The sequence below is a fragment of the Rhinoderma darwinii genome, chromosome 1 (assembly GCF_050947455.1).
Source record: "Rhinoderma darwinii isolate aRhiDar2 chromosome 1, aRhiDar2.hap1, whole genome shotgun sequence".
In the NCBI taxonomy this organism is placed as follows: domain Eukaryota; kingdom Metazoa; phylum Chordata; class Amphibia; order Anura; family Rhinodermatidae; genus Rhinoderma; species Rhinoderma darwinii.
Window position 1 is genome coordinate 279,701,294 of NC_134687.1, and position 25,793 is coordinate 279,727,086.

The window sequence follows — 25,793 nt, forward strand, 5'->3', positions numbered from 1 at the left end:
GGGCATTTGAAGAGTGGCGCCACTTCCTGGAGGGGGCTAGGCATCAGGTAACGGTCCTTACCGACCACAAGAATCTGGTTTTCCTAGAATCTGCCCGGAGGCTAAACCCGAGACAAGCTCGATGGGCTTTGTTTTTTACTAGATTCAACTTTGTGGTCACCTATAGGGCTGGGTCTAAAAATATTAATGCTGATGCACTGTCGCGTAGCTTCATGGCCAGCCCTCCTCCTGAAGAGGATCCTGCTTGTGTTTTGCCCTCAGGTATAATCATATCCTCTGTTGATTCTGACTTAGCCTCCGAAATTGCGGCTGATCAAGGTTCAGCTCCCGAGAACCTTCCTGAGAACAAACTGTTTGTTCCCCTGCAATTCCGGCTAAGGGTACTTAGGGAAAATCATGACTCTGCACTATCTGGCCATCCAGGCATCCTAGGTACCAAGCACCTCATTTCTAGAAACTATTGGTGGCCTGGGTTGCTTAAAGACGTTAAGGCCTACGTTGCCGATTGTGAAACTTGTGCTGGGTCCAAGACTCCCAGGTCCCGACCAGCGGGCTTACTATGTTCTTTGCCCATTCCTCATAGACCTTGGAACCATATCTCCATGGATTTTATCACCGATCTGCCTCCATCCCAAGGCAAGTCGGTGGTGTGGGTTGTAGTAGACCGCTTCAGCAAGATGTCCCACTTTGTACCCCTCAAGAAACTACCCAATGCCAAGACGTTAGCTACCTTGTTTGTCAAACAGATCCTTCGTCTCCATGGGGTTCCTGTCAATATTGTTTCTGACAGAGGGGTATAATTTGTTTCATTGTTTTGGAGGGCCTTCTGTAAGAAGCTGGAGATTTATCTGTCCTTCTCCTCGGCCTTCCATCCTGAAACTAATGGCCAAACTGAGAGGACTAATCAGTCTCTAGAACAATATTTAAGGTGTTTTATCTCGGACTGTCAATATGATTGGGTCTCATTCATTCCGCTCGCCGAATTCTCCCTTACTTACCGGGTCAGTAACTCGTCGGGGGTCTCCCCCTTCTTCTGTAATTTTGGTTTTAATCCATGGTTCTCCTCCTTTTCATCTGGTGGTTCCAACAATCCCGAGGTAGATGTAGTTCATCGGGAACTGTGCACAGTCTGGGCCCAGGTTCAGAAGAACCTATAGGCGTCCCAGAGCATACAAAAGACTCAGGCAGATAGAAGACGTTCTGCTAACCCCTTGTTTGTGGTCGGGTTCTGGTGTGGCTGTCTTCAAAAAATTTGCGTCTTAAAGTTCCGTCCCAAAAATTTGCTCCCCGGTATATAGGGCCATACAAGGTCATTGAGGTCCTTAACCATGTCTCCTTCCGGCTGGACTTACCCCTGTCTATTCAAATACACAACGTGTTTCATGCCTCCCTCCTGAAACGCTGCTCCCCGTCCTTGGCTCCCTCGAGGAAACCTCCGGTCCCTGTTCTCACCCCTGAGGGGGTAGAAGTCGAGGTGGCCAAGATTGTGAACAGCAGGATGGTCCAAGGCTCCCTCCAGTACCTGGTCCATTGGAGAGGATACGGGCCTGAGGAGAGGACTTTGGTACCCGCACGGGATGTTCACGCTGGGGTATTGCTTAGGAGGTTCCATCTTCGGTTCCCCAATAAGCCAGGTCCACCTAGGAAGGGTCCAGTGGCCTCTCATAAAAGGGGGGGGGGTACTGTAAAGGATTTGGCAGACACAGCTTCTGTGTCGACGCCCGTGGTTAATTAGTCTGCATCTGCTCCTAGGTCTGATATAGTGACTCGATCTGCTACCACTCAGGCTGGTAGGCTGAGGAGTGGGAGAACTTATCGCAGCCTGGCCAGACGGAGCTAGCTCCCGCCCTCGGTCTATTTATACCTTCATTTCCTGGTCTTCCTTTGCCTGTGATTCTGTCTTGTTTCCTGGCTCTGCTGCTCCTGCTAGTACTATTGACCTCTGCTTCAATTTGACACTGGCTTTACTGACTACGCTCCTGCTCTGCTTTTGATACCTCGTACACTCCTGGTTTGACTCGGCTCATTCACTACTCTTGTTGCTCACGGTGTTGCCGTGGGCAACTGCCCCTTTTCCCTTAGCTTCTGTGTACCCTTGTCTGTTTGTCTGTTGTGCACATATTGAGCGTAGGGACCGTCGCCCAGTTGTACGCCGTCGCCTAGGACTGACCACTCTTCTGCTCTGCGTTTTTGTACCTCGCTCATCTCCTGGTTTGACTCGGCTCGTTCACTTCGCTTGTTGCTCACGGTGTCCCCGTGGGCAACTTCCCCATTTCCCTGGCTTCTTTGTACCCTTGTCTGTTTGTTTGTTGTGCACGTATTGAGCGTAGGGACCGTCGCCCAGTTGTACACCGTCGCCTAGGACGGGTCGTGCAAGTAGGCAGGGACTGAGTGGTGGGTAGATTAGGGCTCACCTATCTGTCTCTCTACCCCGATCATTACACAAACAGTGTCATTCAGAATGTTGTCATTCAACTTCCAGTTCCTAAAATGAGTCGGCCTATCCGGAATGTCTAAAATTAAATAAACCGGAGCATGGTCTGACCATATAACATTGCCTATCAGTGTTGTGGGTCTCCACGTAAGGAGATGATGTCTTAGAAGAAACATGTCTATCCTACTGTAAGATTTATGCAGAGCGGAGAAATAAGTATAATCTTTTACATTTGGAGCAAGCATGCGCCATTCGTCAACCAACTGCATAGAATAAGCCAGAAAAAGAAACAAGTCACGACCAGATAAATAGAAAAATTACAAACAATCTTTATTAAAGTCAATTAGACACAAAAACGCACATAAATGCTACTATTGTAAAGGATCTGCCAGGCACAGCTTCGGGGTTAACTCCCATAGGTGATCAGTCTGCACCTGAATCTACGTCTCTGAGACTGACTCCATCTTCCACCACTCAGGATGGCAGGCTTAGGAGTGGGAGAGCCTATCGCAGCCTGGCCAGACAGAGCTAGCTCCCGTCATCTGTCTATTTATACCTGCCTTTCCTGTTACTCCTTTGCTTGTGATTCTTCTCGTGTGGTTTCCTGGCCCAGCTACAGCTCCTAACTATTTGATCCTGCTCCATACTGACCCTGGCTTACTGACTACTCTCCTGCTCTGCGTTTGGTACCTCGTGCTCTCCTGGTTTGACTTGGCTCGTTCACCACTCTGGTTGCTCACGGTGTTGCCGTGGGCAACTGCCCCTTTCCCTTTGCTTTGTATTCCCTTGTATGTTTGTCTCGTGCACTTACTGAGCGTAGGGACCGCCGCCCAGTTGTAACCCGTCGCCTAGGGCGGGTCGTTGCAAGTAGGCAGGGACAGAGTGGCGGGTAGATTAGGGCTCACTTGTTCGTTTCCCTACCCCCGTCGTTACATAATCACAAGCCCTTACCTAGTCTACCCTGGTCCCTGACACCACTATGGACCCCCTTGAGACCCTGGCTCAGCAAATGCAGGGTCTCTCTCTACAGGTCCAGGCCCTGGCTCAGAGGGTCAACCAGCCTGATGCGACCTTGGTAGTTCCCCTCACCTCACCTCTTGAACCCCACCTCAAGTTGCCCGACCGGTTGTCAGGGGACCGGAGGGCTTTTCTCTCCTTTCGGGAGAGTTGTAGGCTTTACTTTCGCTTAAAGCCTCATTCCTCAGGTTCTGAGAGCCAGCGGGTGGGTATAATTATGTCCCGGCTCCAGGAAGGGCCCCAAGAGTGGGCCTTCTCCTTGGCTCCTGACGCCCCTGAACTTTCCTCCGTTGATCGTTTCTTTTCTGCTCTCGGACTCATTTATGACGAGACTGACAGGACTGCCTTTGCCGAGAGTCAGCTGGTGACCTTACGTCAGGGTAAGAGACCTGTTGAGGAGTATTGTTCTGACTTTAGGAAGTGGTGCGTAGCTTCTCGGTGGAATGACCCTGCCTTAAGGTGCCAGTTTAGGTTGGGTCTGTCGAATGCCCTGAAAGACCTGCTAGTTAGCTATCCCTCTTCTGACTCCCTAGACCAGGTTATGGCTTTAGCGGTACGACTTGACCGACGTCTCAGGGAACGACAACGTGAACGTTTATGTGTTTCCTCCTCCGACTCCCCCATGATGCCTCCCGAGGTTCCGTTGCTTCGTTCCTCCCCGGAAGACTCAGAGGTACCTATGCAACTCGGGGCCTCCGTGCCCCCCCCAACAACGTAGAGATTTCCGCAGGAAGAATGGTCTCTGCTTCTACTGTGGGGATGACAAGCATCAAGTGAACAACTGTCCTAAGCGTAAGAATGCAGCCGGAGAACTTCCGCGCCTAAGTGATCATCGGAGAGGTCACTTGGGCGCACAGGTATTTCCCGTAAATATGAAACGTAATAAGATCTTGCTTCCCTTTCAGGTCTCTTTTGGTGGTAGGTCTGCTACCGGCAGTGCCTTCGTGGATTCAGGGTCCTCTGCTAATATCATGTCTGTGGAATTTGCTATGTCTCTTGCTATGCCTTTGATTGATTTGCCTAAACCTGTCCCGGTAGTGGGTATCGACTCCACTCCTCTTGCTAATGGTTATTTTACACAGCATACCCCTGTTTTTGAACTCCTTGTTGGCTCCATGCATTTGGAGCAGTGCTCTGTACTGTTGATGCAGGGATTATCGTCCGATTTGGTTTTAGGCCTTCCCTGGTTGCAGTTGCATAATCCCACGTTTGACTGGAATACTGGGGTGCTTACCAAATGGGGTAATGAATGTTTGACGTCATGTTTTTCTGTTAATTCTATTTCTCCCCCTGAGGAGGTGAACACGCTACCTGAGTTTGTTCAGGACTTCGCTGATGTTTTCTCTAAGGAGGCCTCCGAAGTGTTACCTCCTCATAGAGAATACGATTGCGCTATCGAATTGGTACCAGGAGCTAAGCTTCCTAAGGGTAGGATATTTAATCTTTCTTGTCCCGAACGTGAAGCCATGAGAGAGTATATCCAGGAATGCCTGGCCAAGGCTACATTCGCCCCTCTACTTCTCCGGTAGGTGCTGGCTTCTTCTTCGTAGGGAAGAAGGATGGTGGTCTTAGGCCATGCATTGACTATCGTAACCTGAATAAGGTCACTGTAAGGAACCAGTATCCCCTTCCTTTGATTCCTGATCTCTTTAATCAGGTTCAGGGGGCCCAATGGTTCTCTAAGTTTGATCTACGAGGGGCGTATAACCTTATCCGCATCAAAGAGGGGGATGAGTGGAAGACTGCGTTTAACACGCCCGAAGGTCATTTCGAATACCTCGTCATGCCCTTTGGGTTGTGTAATGCTCCTGCGGTCTTCCAGAATTTCATAAATGAGATTTTGAGAGATTACTTGGGGATATTTCTTGTAGTGTACCTTGATGACATACTGGTGTTTTCCAAGGACTGGTCCTCCCACATTGAGCATGTCAGGAAGGTGCTCCAGGTCCTTCGGGAAAACAAACTGTTTGCTAAAACCGAAAAATGTGTGTTTGGGGTACAGGAGATACAATTTTTGGGTCAAATCCTCACTCCTCATGAATTCCGCATGGACCCCGCCAAGGTTCAAGCTGTGGCGGAATGGGTCCAACCTGCTTCCCTGAAGGCGTTACAGTGTTTTTTGGGGTTCGCTAATTATTACAGGAGATTTATTGCTAACTTCTCGGTCATCGCTAAGCCTCTTACGGACCTCACTCGCAAAGGTGCTGATCTCCTCCACTGGCCTCCTGAGGCTGTCCAGGCTTTTGAGGTCCTTAAGAAGTGCTTTATCTCGGCCCCGGTGCTGGTTCAGCCCAACCAAATGGAGCCATTTATCGTGGAAGTTGACGCATCCGAGGTGGGAGTGGGGGCTGTCTTGTCCCAGGGTACCAGGTCCCTCACCCTTCTCCGTCCCTGTGCCTACTTCTCCAGGAAGTTCTCGCCCACTGAGAGTAACTATGATATTGGCAACCGCTAACTCTTAGCCATTAAATGGGCATTTGAAGAGTGGCGCCACTTCCTGGAGGGGCTAGGCACCAGGTAACGGTCCTTACCGACCACAAGAATCTGGTTTTCTGCCCGGAGGCTAAACCCGAGACAAGCTCGATGGGCGTTATTTTTTACCAGATTCAACTTTTTGGTCACCTATAGGGCTGGGTCTAAAAATATTAAGGCTGATGCACTGTCACGTAGCTTCATGGCCAGCCCTCCTTCGGAGGAAGATCCTGCTTGTGTTTTGCCTCCAGGTATAATCATTTCCTCTATTGATTCTAATTTAGTCTCTGAAATTGCGGCTGATCAAGGTTCAGCTCCCGGGAACCTCCCTGAGAACAAGCTGTTTGTTCCCCTACAATTCTGGCTAAGGTTACTTACGGAAAATCATGACTCTGCACTATCTGGCCATCCAGGCATCCTGGGTACCAAGCACCTCATTGCCAGAAACTATTGGTGGCCTGGGTTGCTCAAAGACGTTAAGGCCTACGTCGCTGCTTGTGAAGTTTGTGCTAGGTCCAAGACTCCCAGGTCCCGACCAGCGGGCTTACTATGTTCATTGCCCGTTCCCCAGAGACCTTGGACCCATATCTCCATGGATTTCATCACCGATTTGCCTCCATCTCAAGGCAAGTCGGTGGTGTGGGTTGTAGTAGACCGCTTCAGTAAGATGTGCCACTTTGTGCCCCTTAAGAAACTACCCAATGCTAAGACGTTGGCTACCTTGTTTGTCAAACACATCCTGTGTCTCCATGGGGTCCCTGTCAATATTGTTTCTGACAGAGGGGTACAATTTGTTTCATTGTTTTGGAGAGCCTTCTGTAAAAAGTTGGAGATTGATCTGTCCTTCTCCTCTGCCTTCCATCCTGAAACTAATGGCCAAACTGAGAGGACTAATCAGTCTCTAGAACAATATTTAAGGTGTTTTATCTCTGACTGTCAATATGATTGGGTCTCATTCATTCCCCTCGCCGAATTTTCCCTTAATAACCGGGTCAGTAACTCGTCAGGGGTCTCCCCCTTTTTCTGTAATTTTGGGTTTAATCCACGGTTCTCCTCCGTTTCACCTGGTGGTTCCAACAATCCCGAGGTAGATGTCGTTCATCGGGAACTGTGCACAGTCTGGGCCCAGGTTCAGAAGAACCTGGAGGCGTCCCAGAGCATACAAAAGACTCAGGCAGATAGAAGACGTTCTGCTAACCCCTTGTTTGTGTTTGGAGATCTGGTGTGGCTATCGTCAAAAAATTTGCGCCTTAAAGTTCCGTCCAAGAAGTTTGCTCCCCGGTTTATAGGGCCATACAAGGTCATTGAAGTCCTTAACCCTGTCTCTTTCCGACTGGAGTTGCCGCCGTCTTTTCGAGTACACAACGTGTTTCATGCCTCCCTCCTTAAACGCTGCTCCCCGTCCTTGGCTCCCTCGAGGAAACCTCCGATTGCTGTTCTCACCTCTGAGGGGGTAGAATTCGAGGTGGCCAAGATTGTGGACAGCAGGATGGTCCAAGGCTCCCTCCAGTACCTGGTCCATTGGAGGGGATACGGGCCTGAGGAGAGGACTTGGGTACCCGCCCGGGATGTTCACGCTGGGGTATTGCTCAGGAGGTTCCACCTTCGTTTCCCCAATAAACCAGGTCCACCTAGAAAGGGTCCGGTGGCCCCTCATAAAAGGGGGGGTACTGTAAAGGATCTGCCAGACACAACTTCTGTGTCGACGCCCATAGGTAATCAGTCTGCACCTGCTTCTATGTCTGTGAGACTGACTCCATCTTCCACCACCCAGGATGGCAGGCTTAGGAGTGGGAGAGCCTATCACAGCCTGGCTCCTCCTTTGCTTGTGATTTCTTCTCTGCTGGTTTTCTGGCCCTGCTGCAGCTTCTTGAACTACTGATCCTCTGCTTGTGTTGACCTTGGCTTTACTGACCACTCTTCTGCTCTGCGTTTTTGTACCTCGCTCATCTCCTGGTTTGACTCGGCTCGTTCACTTCGCTTGTTGCTCACGGTGTCCCCGTGGGCAACTTCCCCATTTCCCTGGCTTCTTTGTACCCTTGTCTGTTTGTCTGTCGTGCACCTATTGAGTGTAATGACCTTCGCCCAGTTGTACCCTGTCGTCTAGGGCGGGTCGTTGCAAGTAGGCAGGGACTGAGTGGTGGGTAGATTAGGGCTCACTTGTCTGTCTCCCTACCCCGACATTACAATTTCTTACTGCCTTCTCACCTTGATGTGTAACGCTGGTTTTGTTTTGGATTTGTTCTGTTTATGTTTGTACTGCTATTCATGCGCAAATTTTAGTATTTCATGTTGCTGCTATCAACGGTCATGATATGCTTTTCTTGGAACTGGTAAACATGGTAATGCCTGATATATGACCTGTATCGCTTTATGTCGATTTACGAAGATGCACATTTCTTTGTATGTTCATATGTTTTCTAAAAACTCAATATAATTATTGAAACTAAAAATATAAAAATAAATAACTACAACATAAAAAAAATGTAAAAAACAGTTTTTAAAAATATTTAAAAAAAAATTCAAATCACCCCCTTCCCTAGATCACATATAATATAAATAAACAAATATAAACATAAACACATTAGTTATCCCCGCTTCCGAAAATTCCCGAACTATAAAAATATATTTAAAAAATTCCAATACGGTGAACACCGTAGCGGGAAAAAAGGTCAAAATAGCTGTTTTTTTGCCACTTCAGCCTCCCCAAAAAATTGAATAAAAAGTGATTTGAAATGCCAGACATTCCCCAAAATGGTATTAATAAAAATTATATATTTTCACATGCACAGAAATATAAAAACGTTACGGGGCTCAAAATATGGCGATGCAAATTTTTTGTTTCTTTCAAACGTTTAAATTTTTTTAAAGGTATTAAAACATAACAAAAACGATAAAAATTTGGCATCACCGTGATCGTACTGACCCGCAGAATAAAGATTGTGTCATTTTCACCGTACAGTGAATACCATAAAAACTAAACCCATAAGAATATGGTGGAACTACTGTTTTTTTCCAATTAGACACCATTCTGAATTTGTTTCCAGTTTCCCAGTACATCACACATAATATTAAATAGTACCATCAGAAAGTGCAATTTGTCCCGTAAAAATTAAGCCCTCATATGGCTGTGTCAATGAAAAAATACAAAAGTTATGATTTTTTGAAGGAGGGGAGGAAAAAACAAAAGCATAAAAATGAAAATTAGTCTGGTCCTGAAAGGGTTAAATGTTGTGGTCAATAGTGACAGTGGCATTTAAGGAAATAATCTAAAATGTCAGAATCGCAGTTTTTTGGTAAACTTAGCCATAATTTTTTTTTTACTAAAACGTGATCAAAAAGGCGTAAATACTAAAAAATGGTACCAATAAAAACCACAGCTCGTGCCGCAAAATATACCGCTTAATCGACAAAAAAATTAAAAAAGTTATTGCTTTCAGAATATGGCAACACAATTTTTTTTTATAACAAATAGTTTTTTCTATCTATAAGGAGTAAAACATTAAGAATACTATATAAATTTGGTATCGCTGTAATCGTATTGACCAGCATTTTCCCCGCACGGTGAAAGACGTATAAATAAAGTCCCAAACAAATGGAGGAATCACAGTTTTTTTTCAATTCCACCCCACATAGAATTTTTTTTCAATTTCCCAGTACATTATATGGTACTTTAAAATGTGGCAATAGAAACTACAACTCCTACCGCAAAAAATAAGCCCTCACACCACTCTATTGACGGAAAAATAAAGTTATGGCTCTTGGAAGGCGGGGTGTGAAAAACGAAAATCAAAAAATGGCTTGGTCTTCAAGGGGTTAAAATAAAGAATGGGGCATGGGGTGAATGTTGTTTTCTTGTGAGGCATTGCAAGGGCACACTTCACTATTCCTAATTCATTGGGGAGGTATCTTCTATATGTGCTATGTCTCTTCTGAAAATATTCTTGCATTATAGTGCCTACCAGATGCCGTGTCATTTGTCTTGTTTCTATTGTTTTATTTACTGTACTTGTTTGTACTGTAACAACTTGTAAAAGTTTAGGAAAAATAAAGCCTTTTAAAAAAATATATTTATATATAGCATGCAGAAAGTCTGCAAAATGAGAGTGAGGGCTGGCGTATTTGTCCCCAATGTTGGTAAATCATATGCATCAGATGTTCAATGCCCACTTATAAAAATTGTTCCATGTATGGCCAGCATAATTTAGCAAAATGGGATTAATCTGAAAACAGAAGCCCTGAAATGCCATAAAGGTGCATAGTGTCAGGTGCATCAGATGTTTACAAAGATTGTCAAACTATATTTCCACTTACAGTAAGGACGGTTTTACACGAGCGTGTGCGTTTTGTGCGCGCAAAAAATGCGGCGTTTTGCGCTCGCAAAAGGCACTTAACAGCTCCATGTGTCATCACCATATGATGCGCGGCTTTGTGATTTTCACGCAGCCGCCATCATTATGACACTGTATGTTTGTAAAAAGAAAAGCACGTGGTGCTTTTCTGCTTTCAATCATACTTTTTACTGCTCTTGCGCGAATTACGCGCATCCCACAGAAGTGCTTCCGTGTGGTGCGTGTGATTTTCATGCACTCATTGACTTCAATGGGTGCGTGATGCGCGAGAAACGCAGAAATATAGGACATGTCGTGTGTTTTACGCAGCGGACACCCGCTGCGTAAAAATCACGGACTGTCTGCACGGCCCTATAGACTAATATAGGTCCGTGCGAGGTGCGTGAAAATCACGCACGTTGCATTGACGTATATCGCATTCGTGTAAATCCGCCCTTAAGGATATGTTCACACGGTTTATTTTCAGGCTGATTTTGCAGCAGAAAAGCCTAGTTTTACGCTCCAGAATACACTTGAAATAAGCGGAAAAACCGTCTCGCAGGAAAAAGAAGCGACATGCCCTATCTTCGGGCGTTTACGTCTCTGACCTACCATTGACTTCAATGGGAGGCAGAGAAAGCGTGTTTTGCCGCATTATTTGACCGCGGCGCTCAATAGCGAAGAACGTCGCGAAAATTGGCGTGAAGGCAGAGCAAAATCTGCCTGCAAAAAACTCAGTGTGAACCCAGCTTTATAGGCTATGTTCACACGGAGTATTTTGGAGGAGGAATATCTGCCTCAAAATTCCGTTTGGAACTTTGAGGCAGATATTCCTCTCCCTGCACGCCGATTTTCGCGGCGATTATCGCGCCGTTTTTCGCCCGCGGCCATTGAGCGACGCGGGCATAAAACAGCGAGAAATACCCTTTCTCCTGCCTCCCATTGAAGTCAATGGGAGGTCAGAGGCGGAAGCGCCCGAAGATAGGGCATGTCGCTTCTTTTTCCCGCGAGGCAGTTTTACTGCTCGCGGGAAAAAGACGCCGACGCCTCCCATTGAAATCAATGGGAGGCGTTCTCGGGCCGTTTTTGCCGAGTTTTGCGACGCGGTTTCCGCGTCAAAAAACTCTGCAAAATACCCCGTGTGAGCATAGCCTTATGGTGTTTTTTGGAGCGGATTTTCCATTGAACACTATGAAAAACGGCTCAAAAGAAGCTTCATTTTCAGCTTCAAAAACGGCTGAAAATCAGAGGCTGTTTTCTCTGAAAACAGCTCCGTAATTTTCAGCAGTTTTTGACTTTGCGCGTGAACATACCCCTTGGGTATGTTCACACGGCCTATTTTCAGTCATTTTCGGGCTGTAAACGTCCTGAAAAACGGCTGAAATATTGGAAGCAGAATGCCTACAAACATCTGCCCATTGATTTCAATGGGAAATCTGGCGTTCTGTTCCGACGGGGCGTTATTTTACGCCTCATTTTCAAATAACGGTGCGTAAAAAGACGTTAAACCCAGTAAAAAGTACCCCGTAAAAAGAAGTGCATGTCACTTCTTGAGCCGCTTATCATTGACTCAATAGAAAAACAGCTCCAAAAAACGGCCGTAAAAAAGCCGCAAAAAACACGAGTTGCTTAAAAAAACTGCTGAAAATCAGGGGCTGTTTTCGCTTGAAAACAGCTCTGTATTTTACGGCCATTTTTTTTTAAGCGTGTGAACATACCCTAATCTTTCACATCCTGTATTGTATATATGGAAACTACTCATGTTGATTCCTAAAAACACAACCAATATTGCTTGCCTTACAGCGACCTCTTGTGGTCAAGCGTCTAGTGAAAAATATTTTTGCAATGCCTGTGTTTTTATGGTTTTAATAGTTTTTATTAAGAAAATACGTGATACGCTTATTGACATAACATTCAAAACACTTGAAAATAGAACAGTAGGATTTGCAGAATCAACATAGCCCCACATCATAAAGTGGGGTAAGGTACATCAAATAACGGAGTCTATCCACTTAACAATTTGCTGTATATTTCATATATGTATTATATGTTAAGTTATGCCACACAGATATTTATGCGTCTGATTTCTTATATTACAGTGCTGATAGCTGAATGTTCTGTATCCCAGCACACAGAGTCACATATTAACACACATGTATAATGATGATGAAGACGACTGTACAGCACAAGTGCGAAACAACATGAACAATATCAAGATGACATGAGACCAATAGGATGATGCCCCCATTTGTTCATGGCCAGGTAAAGATATTGGATACAAGAAAACTAGAATATTTCTATTATCTCATCAAGCAACTGCAGAGTGAAGAAACAACAGGGCACATTTATTACTGTGCTGAATGCCCTAATATTGGCGTAAGTTCTTTTTATAAAATGGCGTATAGATAAAAAAAAAAAAAGATATATATGATCATGTTATTCAAACTTGTGACACCAGCAACGCTGGCATTTTTCTATTCAATCGATAAGGCTGATTTTGCAAATTAGAAAACAGGATTTGTTGCCATATTGGTTAACATTTTTGAATTTAGTTTTTGGAGGATCGTATTTTTTTTATTTTTTATTAAAAACTTAACTCGTGACCTGACCACCCAGCGCTCCTTAGTCTATCAGACAAGCCCACTGTTAATGGATTGGCCAGAGCAGATGCGGCCAATCCGAGAACAGTGGGCGAGTCTTAGACTCAGAAACGCTGTAGGGGGGAGCTGACGGCAGAGCAGGTCAGGTAAGTATTGCTACATGTTTAGTGTAGTGTTGGGTTGCACGGTACATCGATAATACGGTTCAATACTGTTAATTAATGTATTGCAATACTAAGCAGTGCGGCCGCACAGCTTAGTATTATAATACATGAATGTAGTGAGCGGGGCTGCGGCTGTGTAATACAGCCATTGCCCCGCTCCTGACAAGCGTGTGCGTGCGGTCAGCGTGTGGTGGTGTGGCCGGCGCTGCACTAATGATTGCCGGGATTGAAGACCGAGAACTTGGCGGGCGTACTGAAAAACCCCCATGTTCTCTGTCTTGAGGCCTGGCGCCGCCGCTCATTAGTGCAGCGCCAGCCGCGTCACCTCATGCATGTATTACACAGCCGCAGCCCCGCTCTAACGGTGGAGATCAGAGAAACCTCTGATCTCTGCCGCTATTCCCCTGAATGCTGCGATCAAAGCTGACTGCAGCATTCAAGGGGAAAATGCGAAGGGGAATGTCCCTTGGATCACGTCACGGGGAATCCCTGTGACGCGACTTAGGGACATATCATATATGGGCAGACAACGCAGGGTCCATTGAAGGACCCCAGGGCTGTCTGACCATATTTCCTGTTGTTGGGGCATACTTACTGTACGTATGTCCTAACAACTGCCTGTGCACAGGCTAATGTACTGGTATATATATATATATGAGGACAGTACACTAAAGGGGAATTCCGGTTGCAAGTTACCCCCTATTCGTAGGGTAGGGGGCAAATTGCTGATCGGTGGGTGTCTGACAGCTAGGACCCCCACTGTTTACAAGAACAGGGGTCCTGTACCCCTCGTTTGAACCGAGCGGCAGGTTGCTCTCATGTGCACTGCCGCTCCATTCATTCTCGATGGCAGCGCCGGAAATAGCCTAACGCTGTACTTGCCTATCTCCCACGCTCCTATGGAGAATGAATGTAGCGGCAGTGTGCAGTGTGCATGAACAGGCAGTGTGCATGAGCGACCTGCCGCTCGGTTCGAACGAGGGGTACAGGACCCCCGTTCTCGAAAACAGTGGGGATCCCAGCTGTCGGATACCCACCGATCAGCAAGTTACCCCTTACCCTATGGGTAGGGGGTAAATTGTTGTAACTGGAATACCCCTTTAAAGTTTTGTTCTTAAAAAAGTAAAAATAAAGTAATGTTAAATAAAAAATATTTTTTTTAAAATACACACACCCATTTTTTACAATAAACCATAAAATACACACATTCGGTATTGTCGCGACCGTAATAACCTGCACAACAAATAGCGTCATTTATGGTGTGTACAGTATAAAAAACATGTTGTGACTTTTTACAGTGGAAAAGCTGCATTTATCGGGGGCGTCAGCCCTAAAAGTGCCTGTAAAACCCATGGCCACGTGCCCCTTGGGATTACTTACCTCCCGACGGCTGCAGCCATGGATCTGTGAGCACTGGCCCGCATCTCGTCAGGAGACGACAGCGCTCAGTTCCGCTTCAATCCGCTGTGTCCCGTAGGGTGCGCGCGAACGCTAGTGCCAGGCCTTAAAGGGCCAGCACGCGCACATTAGGTGAATGTGTAATTAGCCCATTCTCACCCTGGACTATAAGTAGGGCCCTACCCCCTCCCTCATTGCCTGAGCGATGTTGTGTTTACCCGTGTTAGTCTATGCAAATGGTCCCTCAGTGGTTCCCAGTGTTCCCGTACCTGCTACCTGTATCCCGTGCTACCTTGTTCCTGTGCCATAGAGAGTTGCACTCGTGTTGTGCCGTATACTACGCCTTCTGTGTTACACCGCGCTTGGTGTCTGCCCGCTGCCAAGGTCCCATCCGAGCCTACCATCGCTACTGTCTGAATTACCACAGGTACCCTTCAAACTATAGACATTGACATGGTATCCTGCTGGCCAGCTGCTATCCCGCTACGGCGGTACGGCCCAGTGGGTCCACATACCCACATATCATGACAGTGCCTAGGGCAGCACAAACTCTAAATAGGGAATAAGTACAGAGATATTCTTAATGAAAACCTGATCCAGACTGGTCTGGACCTCAGACTGGGCCGAAGGCCCACCTTCCAACAAGACAATGACCCTAAGCACGCAGCCAAGTCAACACGGGAGTGGCTCACAGGCAACTGTGAATGTCCTTGAGTGGCCGAGGCAGAGCCCTGACTTGAACCCTATCATGGAGAGACCCGAAAATGGCTTTCCACCGACGGTCCCCATCCAACATGACAGAGCTTGAGAGGATCTGCAGAGAACAATGGCAGAAAATCCCCAAATCCAGGTGTGCAAACCTTGTGGCATCATCCCCAAGAAGACTGGAAGCTGTTATCACTGCCAAAGGTGCTTCACCTAAGTACTAAGTAAAGGGTCTGAATACTTATGTCAATGCAATATTTTAGTTTTACCTTTTTAATAAATTAGCAATTACTACTAACATTCTGTTTTCACTTTGTCATTATGGGGGTATTGAGTGGAGAATTATGGGGGAAAACGTGCATTTTTTTTTTCTTTTAGCACAAGGCTTCAACATAACAAAATGTGAAAAAAATGTAAAGGGTGCATCTTTTCAGAATACGTGTGTTACTGCTCATATGCACAACCTGTAAGGCTACATGCACACGACCGTATTTTCATCTATCAGTAAATACTGTCCGTAAATACTGATCCGTAGGCATCCGTAATTCGACCATATTTACATCCGTAAATACGGTCCGTATTGCATCTGTATTTAATTTGTGTATACGGATCTGTAAAAAAAGAGGGAGGCTGCAAATGATGTTATCAACATGTTGCCTAGCAACGCTTCTGTAAATACGGACGGTTTACGGAAGCACATCCGTAGCCGTCCGTATTTACGGAAGCTCCCATAGACTTCTATGGGAGAGTCCGTGCCGTAATTACTGACAAGAATAGGATAGGTTCTATATGGTTTTTTCAGCATGGACACCCATCAGTAAAAATACTGAAAGGTGTCCGTGGCAAATAGAAATTAATGGGTCCGTAATTACTGTCCGTAATTATGGACCATAATTACTGATGAAAAATACGGTTGTGTGCATGGAGCCTAAGACAATAGTCAAACTCACACAAGTTGCTGTGCACACAGGCTTCCTTATACTGTGCACTCATACCTACTGCTGTACACTGGGTACACACACACACACGCTCCTTTACACAGGAACTCATACACACTGCTGTACACTGGGTACACAAAGACATGGTAAGAGTATGTTCACATGCTTAGCAAAATACGTCTGAAGATACGGAGCTGTTTTCAAGCGAAAACAGCTCCTGATTTTCAGACATTTTTGTAAGAACTCGCGTTTTTCGCTGCGTATTTTACGCCGTTATTAGAGCTGTTTTTCAATGGAGTCAATGAAAAACGCCTCCAAAAACGTCCCAAGAAGCGACATGCACTTCTTTTTCGCGGGCGTCTTTTTACGCGCCGTATTTTGACAGCGACGCGTAAAATTAGACCTCGTGGGAACAGAACACCATAAATCCCATTGCAAGCAATGGGCAGATGTTTGGAGGCGTAATGGTGCAGTTTTTTCAGGCGTAATTTGAGGAGTAAAGGGCCCGAATTACGTCTGAAATCACTGCGTGTGAACATATCCTAATAGTCACTTGCTAGCTTACTAAACAAAATATTTTATCCATTGACAGCGATTGATTGCATAATACAAGTATAGAAAGGATTAGAAGGAGAATCTGAATGGACTAACTAATATTTTGAGAGTAAAAAATATTAAAATATTCACACACATTTATGGTGCAGGGCTTAGGTCACAAACACACATATCTAGACAAACACTAGTAGTACAATTGAGTTGATGGTCCATGTGAACACATGTATGTAAGGCCCCATTCACATCATGTTTAGGCCTTCTGTTGGAGGTATACGTCAGGAAGACCACCGATGTATACCTCCGACGAAAAGGCCCAAATTTATCCCACTGTATAATATATAGTGGGATACGTCTCCTGGGGAACGGCATATACGGACAGTGACGTTAGGAGTTTTCTAGCGCTGGAGTCTCCGAGCAGAGCATCAGCTAGCGCTCGGCCCGGGGACTCCGGTACTGCTCCTGACCTCACTGGACAGTGATGTGGGGAGCTCCCCGAGGCATACGTTTAACGTATACCTGTGAGGGATGGCATACAGTGGCATCTGTCAACCATAGGATCCCATGTGCTATACGTTTTTTTTGTTGGAAACCTCCACGATGGAATAGAATAGTCTACTATGATATACGTAGGGCAATCCCGTGATGTAAATGGGGCCTTACAGGGTACTGTACAAATGTTAAAGGCAGGGGCGTTTCTAGGGTCTTATAAGATCAGAGGCACAAGTCCCGAGACATATGTTTACCCCCCTCCCCCAAAAAAATGTGTGTGCTTGTGTGTATGTACAGTTAGGTCCAGAATTATTTGGAGAGTGACACAAGTTTTGAAATTTGAGCTGTTTACCTAACCATATTGAACACACAGTTATATACGGGTTTAAAGTACAGACTCTCAGCTTTAATTTCAGCGTATTCCCATCCTAATTTGAGAAAGAGTTTTATTGCAATTCCCTCATTAATCCATCATCAATTAAGCAGGTAAAAGGTCTGGAGTTGATTCCAGGTGTGGCATTTGGAAGCTGTTGCTGTGAACCAACAACATAAGGTCAAAGGAGCTCTCAATGCAAGTGAAACAAACCATCGTTAGGCTGAAAAAAGTGAAGAAATCCATCAGAGAGATAGCACAAATGTTAGGAGTGGCCAAATCAACAGTTTGGTACATTTTCGAAAGAAAAAAAAAGCACACTGGTGATCTCGTGAACTCCAAAAGGCCTGGACGTCCACGGAAGATAACAGTGGTGGATGATCACAGAATCCTTTCCATGGTGAAGGAAAACCCCTTCACAACATCTAACCAATTGAAGAACACTCTCCTGGAAGTAGGTGTATCAGTATCTAAGTCTATCATAAAGAGAAGACTTCATGAGAGCAAATACAGAGGGTTCACCACAAGGTGCAAACCATTAATCAGCCTCAAAAAGAGAATGGCAAAGTCTAATCAGGCCTAACAACATGTAAAGAAACCAGCCCAGTTCTGGAACAGCATTCTTTGGACAGATGAAACTAAGATCAACCTGTACCAGAATGATGGGAGGAAGAAAGTATGGAGAAGGCTTTGAATGGCTCATGATATAAACCACACCACATCCTCTGTAAAACATGGTGGAGGCAGTGTGATGGCATGGGCATGCATGGCTGCCAAAGGTACTGGGTCACTAAGTTTTATTGATGATGTGACTGAAGACAGAAGCAGCCGGATGAATTCTGAAGTGTTCTGGGATATACTTTCTGCTGAGATTCAACCAAATGCAACAAGGTTGATTGGACGTCACTTCACGGTACAGATGGACAATGACCCAAAACATACTGCGAAAGCAACCCAGGAGTTTTTTAAGGCAAAGAAGTGGAATATTCTGCAATGGCCAAGTCAATCACCAGATCTCAACCCGATCGAGCTGCATTTCACTTGCTAAGACAAAACTTAAGGCAGAAAGACCTACAAACAGCAACAACTGAAGACAGCTGCAGTAAAGGCATGGCAAAGCATCACAAAGGAGGAAACCCAGCGTTTGGTGATGTCCATGGGTTCCAGACTTCAGGCAGTTATTGCCTGCAAAGGTTTCTCTACAAAGTATTTAAAAAACACATCTTATTTATGGTAATGTTAATTAGTCCAATTACTTTTGAGCCCCTGAAATGAGGAGGCTGTGTAGAAAAATGGTTGCAATTCCTAAACCTTTCATAGGATATTTTTGTTCAACCCCTTGAATTAAACCTGAAAGTCTACACTTCAATTGCATCTCAGTTGTTTCATTTCAAATTCAATGTGATGGCATGTAGAGCCCAAATCATGAAGATTGTGTCACTGTCCAAATAATGATATATATATATATATATATATATATATATATGAGAGACAGTATATCTGTAGTAGTACGACCCTATAGCTATGGATATAGGGGTGAGCTTGCTGACAATGTGGCTCCAGCAAAAGGTAACCAAGGAAAGGTAAGTATGATTTTTGTTTTGCTTTTTTATGTGTTACTAATGGGGCCTTTCTTGTGTTTGTGTTTTTTATAGGTTCGGTAGTTGGACTACTTTGAATTTGAGGACTACTTCGATGATGGCGTTTTTTTTATTCCTAATAAAATGGTCAACCCCTTCCCTCCATAGCCATTTTTTGGATTTTCACTTTTGTTTTTTCCTTCCCACCTTCCAAAAGCCATAACTTTTTTATTTTTACATCAATATTGCCATATTAGGGCTTGTTTTTTGCGGGACGAGTTATAGATTTTCACAGCACCATTTTGTACCATATAGTTTAGTGGAAAACGAGAAAAAATAAATATATGTGGGGTGTAATAGGAAAAAAACAGCAATTCCTCAACGATTTGGGTGGTTTTGTTTTTATGGTGTTCACCGTACAGTAAAAACGGGATGTTATCTTTATTCTGTGGGTCAATACGATTTCAAGGATACCAAATTTATATAGTTTTGTTTATGTTTTACTACTTTTACAAGGAAAATACTGATTGTTAAAAATAAAATTTGAGCCATAACTTTTTTATTTTTCTGTCGATTTAGCGGAGTGAGGGCTTATTTTTTGTGGGGCAAGCTGTACTTTATATTGGTACCGTTTTGGGGTATGTGAGACTTTTTGATCAAGGGACCAAAAAACAGCAATTCTGATGTTTTTTATTTTTTACGGCGATCACCGTAATGATATATTGTAATAGTTCGGAATTTTACGGACTCGTCGATACCAGTTATGTTACCTTTTTTTTTTTTTTTTTACATTGTGCTTGAGGGAAAATGGGAAAAGGTTTTTTTTTTGAGCTTTTAATTTAATTGTTTTTTTTTATTTGTTAAAAAAATCTTTCTTTTACTGTTGTTACTTGTTCCCCTAGGGGAATTTAACCAGCGATTGTTAGATCACTTGTACGATATACTGTAATACTAATGTATTGCAGTATATCATGATTCTGACAGTCTGCTAGGACTTCATAGGAGTACAAAGATGGCGGACCTGGGGGACTTCGTCAGGCCCCCGTGCTGTCATGCCAACCAACGGCACCCCACGATCTCGCCGTGGGGGGCCGTTGGTACGTTACAGGGGGTCGCCCCCCTGTTTTTAGTCATTTGAATCCGCACTCGAACGGGATCCCACTCATTACCCGGAAGTGTCGGCTGTAACACACAGCCGACACACTCGCTCTATGGAGCGGGCTCAGCCCGTGAGCCCACTCCATATTCCCCCACCCGGCGTGCGCTGTATATATACGGCGGATGTCGGGAAGGGGTTAATGAGGGCTGTGTGGTGGTTTTTTATTTCAATCAAATATTTTTTTTTATGTTCTTGATTTTTTTTTAAACTTTATTACTACCGCCTTAGTAATGGCCACTGGCTGAGTGTCCGTTACTAAGGCAGGGCTTAAAGTTAGCCAGTGAAAAGGCTAACACTAACCAACATTTTTACCCCGGTACCCACTGCCACCAGGGGTGCTGGTAAGAGCCGGGTACGATCCATTACCCGACCATCTGTAGTAATGGTCAGATACTGGGGCGGCCGCAAGCTGGCATTATTAGGCTGGGAAAGCCCAAAAACAGTGGACCTTTCCACCTTGGTAATTCTAGCCTGCTGCTGCTATGTTGTATCTGGCTGGTTATGAATAATTGGGGGAACCCCACATAATTTTTTATAATAATATTTTTTTTTTATAAATAACGTGGGGTCCCCCCCATTTTTCCTAACCAGCCAGATACAACATAGCAGCAGCAGGCTAGAATTACGAAGGTGAGAAGGTCCACTCTTTTTGGGTTTTCCCAGCCTAATTGTACCAGCTTGCGGCTGCCCCAGTTCCCGGCCATCACTACAGATGGTGTTATAATGGGGGTTAGTGTTAGCCTTTTCACTGGATAACACTAAGCCCCGACTTAGTAATGGATGCTGTCAATCAGCCGGCGGCCATTACTAAGGCGGTAGTAATAAAGTTTAAGAAAACTACAAAGATATAGAAAAAATATTTTATTGAAATGAAAATCCCCCACACCACCCTCATTAACCATTTTATTGAAAATAAGAAAAACCATCATCGAAATAGTCCTCGAATCAGAAGTAATCCAACACCCGAACTTGTAAAAAAATCTGTTGGACACTGTATCTAAGCCTACCATATGGTATACAGTATAAGATTATCTAGGCCCACTATGTGGTAGGCTTAGATACAGAGCCCACCAGACAAGATCACACATGGGCTATGTATCTAGGCCTACCATGTGGCTTAGATACAGTCTAAGTGTGATCCTGCCATGTGTGAGCCTGTTTGCTAGACCCTGTATCTAAGCCTTCCACATAGTAGGCTTAGATATATGGCCCATGTGTGAGCCTGCCTTCTGAGCCCTGTGTAATGTCGGGGTAGGGAGACAGACAGGTGAGCCCTAATCTACCCGCCACTCAGTCCCTGCCTACTTGCACGGCCCGTCCTAGGCGATGGCGTACAACTGGGCGACGGTCCCTACGCTCAATATGTGCACGACAGACAAACTGACAAGGGTACACAGAAGCTAAGGGAAATGGGGCAGTTGCCCACGGCAACACCGTGAGCAACAAGAGTAGTGAACGAGCCGAGTCAAACCAGGAGTGTACGAGGTACCAAACGCAGAGCAGGAGCGTAGTCAGTAAAGCCAGGGTCGATATGAAGCAGAGGTCAGTAGTATTAGCAGGAACAGCAGAGTCAGGAAACAAGAGAGAATCACAGGCAAAGACAAGAAGCAAATGAAGGTATACATAGACTGAGGGCAGGAGCTAGAACCGTCTGGCCAGGCTGTGATAGGTTCTCCCACTCCTCAGCTTACCAGCCAGAGTGGTAGCAGCTCGAGTCACTCTATCAGACCTAGGAGCAGATGCAGACTGATTAACCACGGGCGTCGACACAGAAGCTGTGTCTGGCAGATCCTTTACACCCTGTGTCTAAACTTACCACATGGTAGGCTTAGGTACAGGACCCATGTGTGATACTGTCTATTAGACCCTGTATCTAAGCCTACGACAAGGTAGGTGTCACGGCGCGGGGTGTGGACCCACTGGGCCGTACCGCGTAGCGGGGTAGCAGCTGGCCAACAAGGTACAAAACAATTTCTATAGTTCGGAACGGGTACCTGAGGCAATGTAGACAGTAGCGGAAGCAGGACTTGACTTTCACAGCAGGTGGCACCGTGGGTGCAGCGGAAGGCACAACTTGACTTTCTCAGCAGGTAACACCGTGGATGCAGCAGAAGACTCGACTTGACTTTCACTGTAGATACGATAGCACAGGATACAGGGTACAGGCAGCAGGAACGGCTAACACTGGGAACTGGAAAACACTGGGAGACCATTTTCAAGACAAACTTAGGTATACAACAATGCTCAGGCAAGGAACCAGTGGGCAGAGCCCCTTTTTATAGTCCAGCAGCCATTTGGGCTAATAATTGATGGGTGACAGCTGGACGCGTACTGGCCCTTTAAGGCCGTGCACGAGTGGGTGTGCGTGCCCTGCAGGAATCAGTCCGAGGTCTGGATGTGAGTGCCGGCGTCTCCCTGGAGGGAGCTGATGCCGTGAAGAGAGATGTCCATGGCTGGGGCCGTTAAGGGGTAAGTCTGAACGACGACCCCAGACCATAGACGTTACAGTAGGCTTAGATACAGGACCCCAGCAGACAGTAACATTATAGTTACCCTTCTCTTCACCTCCGGATGCAGCGGAGGTCCTGACACCATCCTGCATTGCGACGCTGTGCGTGGAGAACAGCGTCGTGACGTCATGACGCGGGAAGACGTCAGGACCTCCACTGCACTCGGGAACAAGGAGGGAAAGTATATTATTATTACTATAGTAACGGGGGCCTGTGTTTATTACATAGGCCACAGTTACTAAAGTAACTTTATATAGACGTGGTGTGGGGGTCGCGGGCACCCTGGCTTCTGGGCCCGATCGCATTTGCGACTGCTGCGACCCCTATAGCTAAAGTGGCACTCACCGGGGATCCGGGGCACTGGGCCAAAAGTTCAGGGCTTGCGACGCCACTGGTTAAAGGGGTTGTCTCATGACAAACATTTACGTCAAATTCAAAGCATATAACATAAATGTATGATAGTTGTGGGTCCCACCTCTGGGAGATGCACCTATCTACTCAATGCAGGTCACCAGAACCTATTCCGCCTGTTGATGCAGTTACTGGCCACTGCATTCAGATACAGAATCAATGCAGACCAGGACGTGATTCTAGAAACAGCCGAGCTCGCTAGGATGTTTTCATAACTCCCGTTTAGTTCTATGGGCCGACTCACCAGGCATGACAGGATAGGTGCGATCCGCATCTATCATACATTTATGTCATCTTCTGTGGATATGCCATAAATTTAGGTCAAAAGACAATCCCTTTAACATAGATTTGACAAAGATTTTACTAACATATCTTAGAAATGTTACAAATTTCCTTTTATAGGTTTTGACTCTTGATCTCATATAGTAAACAGAGCCAAACTGCTATCTGGAAGGATATAGTGAATTTATATAAGTAAATAAAATATGTATAAACATTTAGGTGGTTTTTCAATGTCCACTCAATAAACGCTTGTGACCACTGGTCTCAAACAAAAGCAGATTGATAAATTGTAACTATTTTTTCTAATAGCACAAACAAATAAGCTTCAAAAAGAGCACTGATTATGATAAGTGTATTATATGATAACATTACATTTAAAACAATATATTAATGGTTTTCTTTTACAGTTATTGATTTTGAAATAAATTTCCAAAGGAATTAGAAAAAATAGTGTGACTGGTAAAAGCGGAAATGATATATATTGCAATCACAGTCATTTTAGTAATGTGTTATTTTTTCTACAATGTTTTTTTTTTTTAAATTGTTTTTATTATTATTGCAAATAGAAAAAAACAAAGTAACAACATATTGTCGTCGCAAGCGACATGCAAGTCAGGCAAGTAGATACATTCAAATAATACACTCTCTTTGCCTATAAACAGAACGAGTACTTATACATGACCTCAAGATGGAGTATTCACCAAGCAACAAACTAGGAGGGAGATCTTCTACTCAGACCTCCCCGTGAAAGGGAAGTTTCAGTGCGGCCATCAATATAGCTTCTCCGCTGTGCATATCTTGTCTCAGAAGGGGAATAATCATGCACCCTAGCCTGCGTATCGGCCACACAACCGTGGGCCATATTGGACAATCAAGTAAATAGACAGAAAACAAACATAAAATAACATAAGGTAATAGCAAAAATAAAACCTCCATTGCCCGCCGCCTCTCCTGTTTACTAGGTGGTATCCCCTCAATCCGCCTTTCAGAAGTCTGTATCATCCATCCCCTGTCCCCTACTTTCTGCATACCACCATTCTACACATAGTATTGGTATTAATGGAAGTCCTACAGCGGAGTATCCCCAACCAACCTCTGTTCCTGATACCATGTCATGAGTTGGAAGCATGTACGTATTTTATCCTTTACACGTTGGGGTAGTAAGGATATGAAACCCCCCCAAATCTGAAAGAAAGTCTGAACCCTTTTCTCCTTCTGGTGGGTAGCCTCCACCCAATCCATCTTCATCATAAAAGATAATTTTTCCAAGAAAACATGAAGATGCGGGGCTGGGGTGTGATTCCAGACCTGTAATATGGCCTTCCTGCCTGCTGCTGCAAAATAGATGTAGGATGCGAAGTTCATGTCTAGTATGGTCCTGTGTACCTGTTTCCACATGACCCAGTATTGCCCATTGGGAAGTCAAAGCGAACTGTCGTGTCATATTAGTCTTTGCAAAGTCCCCAACCCTCTCCCAAAATTCTTGAATGCGAGGGCATGCCCACAAGCAATGGTATAAGTTCGCTTCTGTATGACCGCATTTAAAAGAGTCAGAGGTCTCAAACAGTCCCATCCTGTGCGCCCTTTGAGGTGTAAGATAAGCTCTATGAGCCACTTTAAGTCACATTTCCACGTATATCTTGCTGAGGGCAAGAATTTGTACGCAAAAATTGTGGCCTGAAGTAAGACTGAAGACTGCGGCCCATTTCGCTAGGCCCAAGCAGGAAGTGCCATAATCTATGGAAGGAAAAGAAACGTGTATAATCTAGATATTCGCGCGAAGTGTGTTCCTGGCTCTAGTATCATTGATTTAAAAGAGGAAGTCCATTCATCGGGCGAAATACGGCTCAGTACCACCTGTTCATAACTCTGGGCCTGTAAATAGTTAAAGAAAGTGAGGGGGATGTGTGGATATTTAAGTTGTAAGTCCTGCAGAGAGAGTATCATATTTAGCGTGGGATGCAAAAGGGCCCCCAAGGATTTAATACCATTATCATGCCAGTAGGTGAAAATATGATGTTAGGTACCCCGTTGGAACCGCATGTTCCTGACCAGGGTATGCGCCGGTGAAAACTGTGTGTCTAGGTGCAGCATATGGCGGATCTTATGCCAGGTCCTCCCAAGTCGTGATTATAAGCGGGTTGGTCCTAGATTTAGTTGGTAGCATGTCATATGGGAGGTGTAGAAGGTTTATAAGGGATATCCCCGGAGTAAAAGACTGAGGGGTGGTATAATATGAGGTGCCTCGTGCCCAATCCGATATATATAAATTATAAATCCTAACATTGGGTAAGTTCAGACCGCCGTTAAACCTGTGCTGTTGCAAAACATGAAATGGGATTCTCTCCCCCCCCCCCTCCGCCCAAATAAATCCC

The 25,793-nt window shown here is 45.1% G+C and overlaps 1 long non-coding RNA gene across 2 annotated transcripts in view; it reads left to right on the forward strand.

The window, feature by feature from the left end:
* The window catches only part of LOC142741265 (uncharacterized), a 53,087-nt gene extending 33,477 nt beyond the window's left edge, over positions 1-19,610 (forward strand). For both annotated transcript variants that reach the window (XR_012881053.1, XR_012881056.1), the window contains exons 2-3: positions 12,354-12,630; positions 19,132-19,610. This is a non-coding gene — a long non-coding RNA (uncharacterized LOC142741265). The remainder of the gene's footprint in view (positions 1-12,353; positions 12,631-19,131) is intronic.
* Positions 19,611-25,793: the final 6,183 nt, after the last annotated feature.